At 35.3% G+C, this 8,305-nt stretch overlaps 1 long non-coding RNA gene across 1 annotated transcript in view; it reads left to right on the top strand.

The window, feature by feature from the left end:
* Positions 1-7,150, top strand: part of LOC118344894 — an 8,939-nt gene extending 1,789 nt beyond the window's left edge. The window contains exon 3 of the long non-coding RNA XR_004798621.1: positions 7,140-7,150. This is a non-coding gene — a long non-coding RNA (uncharacterized LOC118344894). The remainder of the gene's footprint in view (positions 1-7,139) is intronic.
* The last annotated feature ends 1,155 nt before the right edge of the window (positions 7,151-8,305 follow it).

Genomic DNA, 8,305 nt, shown 5'->3' on the forward strand with positions numbered 1-8,305 from the left:
AATATATATGATAGTATAGGTCACTATATATATGATAATATATATTACTATATATACTATATAATTAGTATAGATTACCATATATATGATAGTATATATTACATTATATATGATAGTATATATAACTAATTCATATGATGTTATAGTACTTTTCATTTAATGATGAAAAAAGTTATATTTAATCATAAAGGATATGTGTTCGAACGGTACTCATAAACAGTTCGAACACATATGTTAACGTTTGAACGTAAAATAAGACATTCGAACGGACAAGGGAAATGGCGGGAAAACATCCCGCCAATTAAAGACAGCTGGATTACCGTTCGAACGTAATTTTTTATAGTTCGAACGGATTATTGCAGTGGTGGGAAAATATCCCGCCAATTAAAATATAGTATCATCTAATATGTCTACATATATTAATGTTGTTTTTTTATTCAACATTATAATGAAAAAAAAAAAAATAAAACTTTGTAATACCGTTTGAACAGTTAGAAATTAACATTCGAACGATAAATTTTCGAGCGGGAATAATTCAATAACGTTCGAACATACTTTTTATACGTTCGAACGTGAAAATTAGGAGGGAATTGTCTCCCGCTTAATATTTTCACATTCGAACGGTTAGTAAATAACCGTTCGAACATGAAATGTTCTTCAAAAACACGACAGAACCTCACAATTTCCTTTCTCTCCGCGCTGTCGCTCCGTGCTCTGAAGATTACCCTTCGCATATTAGAGGTATTCTTTCTCAAACTAGCCCTTAAGCTCAAAAAATTGTTCATCTCACTCCATTATTCTCGGATTAATATGTGTAGGATAGTTTGTGATTATTTTCAGATTATTCTCGGATTATTTCATTTTCATCTTCAATTTGTCAGGTATTTCTTTTAAAATAGAAATGTATGATTTGAACTTAATATTTTGCAATGTTAGAAAGTTGTATGCTTTGAAATTGGTGTTTGTATTTGTTAGAGTTTGTAATTAATGGAGTTTTCGGCGTTGTTGAAGACGACTGGAATCTGGAACGAATACGTTCGAACGGATTAGGATTACCGTTCGAACGTATTAATTTTGTTCGAACATAGGGCATCATCGTTCGAACGTGTAATGAAATTTCATATACATAATACAAATAGTTTGGGATAGTTGTGTAAATTATATGTACTACTACCATTTAATATTGTTAATTCTAGATAAATAAAATTATTATTCAAATTAAAACACTACTAAAATTTTAAAATGAAATATAAATTTTGGTAGATTTAATAATACTTAAATAGTTAAGATTTAATAATACTTAAATACTTCAAGATAAATTAATAAAATTAATATTCAAATTAAAATACTACTAAATCTTTAAATTAAAATAGAAATAGTTAAGATTTAATACTACTTAAATACTTCAAGATAAATTAATAAAATTAATATTCAAATTAAAATACTACTAAATCTTTAAATTAAAATAGAAATAGTTAAGATTTAATAATACTTAAATAATTCAAGATAAATTAATAACTTTTAATATTCAAATTAAGATACTACTAAATCTTTAAATTAAAATACTTAATTATAAACATGTAAAACTAATATTTAAATTAAAATCTGGAATAAATATTGAAATAATACCTACTAATTATGTTTTTGTTGTATTGTTGTGTAAATAATATGTTGTTATTGTTTGACATATATTACCATATTTTGTATTTTTTGTTCATCAAAATAAACCTTAGACCCGTTCGAGAGTTATCAATTCGGATGAATGCTTGATTGATAACTCTTGAATTGTTCAGAGTGGACAGTTTGGGATTGTAAGATCATTCTCGCAAACTATAGAACTATATCTGTTGTCGTCCAACATTATGAGGTTGACATTTCATCCATTGTTCTCTGGATATGCAGTTTCGTTGATGGTGCAACGATGTGTTAATCGTCAGTGCACACAACGAAACGAGCATATTTGGAGAACTATGGGGAGATGCTGCCGAAATTTTGTTGGACGTGACAGATAATAGATCATAGGTTGGCGACTATGATCTTACAATCCCGAACGGGATAGGACCAACTACCCGGTGAAAGGTGGCATACTCATTAATTGGTACATGATATATGGATGTTTGCTGATGCATTACAATATTGTTTGTAATGAATATAGTCGGCATGGATAAGAGTTGGATGAGAGTTACCATCGATTGGGTCAGAATTACAATGTATATGCTGAAGGTGTTAAGAAATTCTTGGAGTTTGCATTGGGTACATGTGATAGTGATGGGCGTATCAGATGCCCATGCAGAGAATGCAGGAATTTGCGTTCTCATAAGATAGACTTGGTGAGAGAACATCTGTTTGTCAAAGGTATTGATAAGGGTTATACTGATTGGGTCTTACACGGCGAACCATATCCAACTTCATTTGAGGCTCCACATGAAGAAGAAGAGATCGATGAAGATGTACAACCAGAGATTGTTGGAGATGATTACGATGAGGATATGGAGGAAATGTTAGGTGACATCGGTGCGGGAATGTTTGTGGATGAAGGTGACACGGACACATTAAGCTCAAATGATGGGGACCATAACACTTTTGCACGCTTGTGGAATGATTCACAGCGTGAGCTATATCCAGGATGCTGAAGACATAGTAAGTTGTCGTTTACCGTAAGATTGCTTCACATAAAATCAATGTGTCGATTATCTATTAAGGCAGTCAATATGTTACTTGAGCTGTTTAAAGAGGCACTGCCGACAGACAATACTTTACCTCGTAACTTCTATGAAGCAAAAAAGTTGAAACGAGGACTCGGATTTGATTACAACGTAATACATGCATGTACGAATGACTGCATATTATTTTGGCGAGAGAATGAGCAGTTGAACGAGTGTCCTATATGCCACGAGTCAAGATGGACATCGGACAAGGCAAATGTTCCGCAAAAGGTCGTCCGCCACTTTCCATTGATACCTAGATTACAACGATTATTTATGTCACGCGCAACGGCTGTAGATATGACATGGCACTCATCAGATAGAGTAAGGAACGAGAATATTTTGTCACATCCTGCTGACTCCCAGGTGTGGAAGGAATTTGATCAGGAACACCCATGGTTTGCTGAAGAACCGCGTAACGTAAGACTTGGGTTGGCAACAGATGGATTTAATCCTTTTGGGAACATGAGTACTTGTCATAGTACTTGGCCAGTTGTACTTATGCCGTATAATTTACCACCTTGGAAGTGTATGAAAAATCCATATTTCATGATGAGTTTGCTCATCCCAGGTCCGAGGTCACCGGGAAATGATATAGACATACACTTACAGCCATTGATTGCAGAATTGAAAGATTTGTGGGAGAATGGGGTTGTCACATTTGATTCGTCAACAGGCAAGTCGTTCAAGATGCATGCTGCGGTGTTGTGGACAATAAATGATTTTCCAGCTTATGGGAATTTGTCAGGTTGGAGTACTAAGGGGAAAATGGCATGTCCAACTTGTAACAAATATACCAAATCTGAATGGCTTACGTACGGGAGGAAATTATGTTTCATGGGTCATCGTCGATTTTTACCTGGTGACCATATATGGCGTGGAAATTCTAGAATGTTTGATGGAACTGTTGAATGGGGCCAACCTCCACCATATTTGTCTGGCGAAGATGTACTTGCACAATTTATAGATGTTGGTTGTAATGAATTTGGTAAAAAACAACGAAAGAGAAAACGAGCTACGAATGAGTTGAATTGGACAAAGAAGAGTATATTTTTCGAACTCCCGTACTGGTCGAAGTTAAAATTGCGACATAGCCTTGATGTTATGCATATTGAAAAAAATATTTGCGAATCCGTATTGGGAACATTGATGTCAATTGAAGGAAAAACAAAGGATACAATAAACTCAAGGAAGGATTTGAAGCGGTTGGGAATAAGACGGGAAATGCAGTTGCAAGAAAATGGTTCGTCTGTCTACATGCCGATTGGGTGGTATACATTGTCAAGGAATGAAAGGGTTACATTTTGTGAGTGGCTAATGAAGATCAAATTACCGGACGGTTATGCCTCGAATCTAACAAGGTGTGTGAGAACAAATGATTGGAAAATAACTGGATTAAAAAGTCATGATTGTCATGTTTTCTTACAGCGTATCTTGCCTATTGGTATCCGTGGGTACTTGACCAGAGATGTGCGTGTGGCTTTGACTGAGTTGGGTGCATTTTTTAAAGACTTATGTGCGAGGACGTTGAATGTAGAAGCTTTGGATCGAATGGAACGAGAAATTGTCATAATATTGTGTAAGCTAGAAAGTATTTACCCACCGTCATTCTTCGATGTCATGGTTCACCTAGCCGTTCATTTGCCACGTGAGGCTCGACTTGCAGGACCAGTTCAATATAGATGGATGTATCCCATTGAACGATTTCTTGGAAAGTTGAAACGTACAGTGGGTAACAAGGCCCGTCCAGAAGGATCAATTGCAGAAGCATATATTGACGATGAGTGGCATACTTTCTGTTCCAAATATTTCCACGGAGTTGACACTCGGTTTGATCGGCCAGAAAGAAACTTTGACGTTGACCGAGCAAGACAACGGACTATATATTCTGTGTTTTCCCAACAAGTTCGTCCAATTGGTGCAGTGCGTGGTTATGACTTGTGTGGAAGAGAGTTCGAGAAAGCTCAGTAGTACGTGCTGAACAATTGCCCTGAGATAGAGAACTACTTGAAGTAAGTTATAACTTTTTCTTAATTTAAATTGCCTCATTACGTCAGGGAAAAAATACAAAATATAATATATTTGTGGTAATCATCAATTTCAGTGATCATATTAACGTGCTCAAGGAACTAGGAGTAAATGATATAAACCAGAAACATGAAGAGGAGTTCCCGAGATGGTTTGAAGAACGGGTAATGAAATTACATATGCGTTACTCAATAACAAATGAAAAAATATTAATTTCAACTTTGATATAGTATATGCTTTACTCAATATGTAGGTTGTACAATTGCATGCGAATAATCCAAATGATATATCTGATGAACTGTATGCATTGGCGCGTGGCCCATCGAGACGCGCTGCTCGATATTCTGCATGTATTTCTCGGGGAAGTAGGTATCACACACTGGATCGAGATTGTTATAGGAAAACCCAAAATAGTGGTGTCCTAGTCGAAGGAAGTCATGATGGAGAAAATATTGATTTCTATGGGGTTATTGTCGATATAATTGGAATGAAATATTTGGGAGAGCTTGCGGTGTATCTGTTTAAGTGTGATTGGTGGGATTTAAGCAATCCTCGTACTGGAGTCCGTGATGATGAATATTTTTTGAGTGTTAATACATCAAAAAAATGGTATGAAGATGATCCTTTTATTTTGGCTTCTCAAGCATCTCAAATATTCTACTTAGATGACCCGAAGTTAGGAAATCAATGGCGAGTAGTTCAAAAATATTCTCCAAGAAATATATATGATGTTATCCCTCAGGTGGAAGGACAAGATGAAGAAGAAGATGACTCTTCTACTCAAGAAGCATACCAAGAGAGTCAACCCGCGATAAATTTGTTTGTGGATTTGAGCCAGTATGAGATGATTCCATTAAATAGAGAATATATTGAGGCTGAAATTGTTGATACGACAGTTGAGGAAAATGTTGAATCATCTGAAGTATCTACAGATGATGAGAGCGAATTGTCAAATGAAACTGATACAGATTCTGATTGACCAATTAAGTGTTAACATTCCACTTGATGACAAATATTTTACTTATTGAATGTATCAGTAGTTTAAAATTATGCCGCCAAAGAGGAAGGAAGTTCGCAACCCATCTCCACCTGTTCCTAGCTCTCCTTCAGACTCACCATTAGAGATTGATTCTACAGAACAAGGTAAAAATTTAATACTCATAAAAGTTATTAATTAAGGTCCTGTAATAGAAATATAAATGCAATTGATTACAATGTTATATTTTATAGAATCTACAGTACAATCTCGTCAAGGTCGAGGCACCACTAGAGGGGTGACGTTGGAAAAATATCGGAAGGTGGGTAAGATCAAGGTTAACATTCCTGACGAACATACTGGGGGCGAAGGACAACCAGCAGCTTGGCTTGCATCACATGTGGGTGCTCTTACACGAACTTACGCACCTTTGGCAACGACTTCATGGAAGAAAGTCCCCCAAGATGTTAAAGAGCTTATCAAGAAGCGTTGTTTGGTAATATTTAAAATATTGATTTAGTAGAATAAATTCCTATACTTTACTTAAATTTAGAATATTATAAATGATAATGTGTTTGTGACTATTTTTTTAAGGATGATTTCGAATTAAATTTTGGTCGGAGAGAGGAGCGTAAGACTGTGGAAGAGCTTATGGGTAATGCATTCCGCAAATATAAGGCGAGGTGTCATGAGCATTATAATAAGTTTGAGAAGAAGGAAGATGCACGCCAACATCCTTTCCAGGATGTCCGACCTTCTGAGTGGGAAAAACTTTGTGACATGTTTGAGGATCCATCATATCAGGTATAATGAAATTTAATTATTTTACTTGTCATATCTGTCATTTCGCTTCATAATATTTTCAATTTCTTTGCAGGAGCGAAGTTCTATAAACAAAACAAATAGATCAAAATTGAAGATTAATCATCATGCAGGCTCAAGATCTTTCCATCGTCTTTCTCAGAAATTGGTATTGCTATTTTTTTTATTGGATATAGTTAATTATTTGGACTCATCATAATGACTTTATATCTTTAACACATTTATTGTAGCAAGATTCAGATACTAATTATGATCTGACAAAATTATATGCTGCATCGCACACTGATCGTAATGGAGAGTGGACTCATCCTGATGCCCGTGAAAATTATGTAAGTTTTATAACCTGTTTGAATTAAATATATTAGAATATTTATGACGATATTAATTCTTTATCTTATATATGGCTAGGATAAAATGGTTGCCCTACGTGCTGAATCTGCGTCAGATCAAAATTCCTCAACAAGTGATATTGAGATTTTTACACAAGTCCTGGGTCAACGTTCAGGATATTTGAGGGGTTTGGGTCGTTGTGTAAAGCCTGGTCCCTCTTCCTCTTCTTCTGGGAATGCATCTATGACTTCTATAGCGCTAGAGAATGCGAATTCCAGAATCGAAGAATTGACTGCAAGACAGCATGAGTTAGAGGCTCAATTGGCAAAACAAGCAGATATGGAGATGCGCCTCAAACAACATGAAGAACAACAAGAAGAGTTCAGAAGACAGATGCAACTCCAAATGCAGCAGCTTATGCAACAGTACAGGCCTCCAAACAACTGATGGATTTTGGGATTATCTATTTATGTACGAACAATACCTGTCTCGCATGTTATTTATTTACTTTGCGCTTATTTTCACACTTTTGTGAGTGTTAAACAGTTTCTAATGTATTGTGGCAAATAGTATGAATGTCTATTTGGTTTTCTATTATTGATTTAAATTAAAGAGATATCGTTCGAACGAACGTAAAACGTTCGAACTCTATGTAACGACAATAGCGTTCGAACGTAGATAATACGTTCGAACGATCACACAACGTTCGAACGTAAATAATTTCAGTCTTGTTCGAACATATCCTATACCGTTCGAATTTATATAGCGCGTTCGACCTGACCATTTAACGTTCGAACACAAAGACAATTCATAACGTTCGAACGAATTCATGTGTGTTCGAACATATTTCGAACTCGTTCAAACAGGGTACTACTGTTCGAACTTAAAAATTTTCCCGTTCGAACTATTTTCTGGGACGAATTTAAACCGTGACGAAAAATTTTTTCGTTCGAACGTGTTCGAACGGTTTCCTTCAATTTCGTCCCAAAAGAAATTTTTTGGGACGAAATGGTGATTTTCGTCCCAAAATACCTTTTGGCACAGTGATATTGGAACGACTTTGGGACGAATTTTTCTCGTCCCAAAAATTTTTACGGGACGAAATTGGGGTCTTTTGGGACGAAAATTTTCGTCCAATGCTCTATTAATTAATATGTATTGATGTAATTAATATGCCCAGCCAATGCTCTATTAATTCATCACTTCGGGATCAACATTACCCTAATTCATCTTAATCTATTATTATTTTAAGATTTAAAAAAATTAATTTTTTTATTATATTTTAGACTCAAATATAAATACATCTGATTCATCGGGTCAGGTGTGTACTTAATTCGGTCACAAGGACTTGGATAGTATTTAGTTCAGGTTTTTGATAAAAAAAAAAGAATCATGTGACTGCAATGATTAAAGCAAAGAAAATGATCAGGAGCTGCTGATAGCA

The sequence above is a fragment of the Juglans regia genome, chromosome 16, assembly GCF_001411555.2.
Source record: "Juglans regia cultivar Chandler chromosome 16, Walnut 2.0, whole genome shotgun sequence".
Lineage (NCBI taxonomy): Eukaryota > Viridiplantae > Streptophyta > Magnoliopsida > Fagales > Juglandaceae > Juglans > Juglans regia.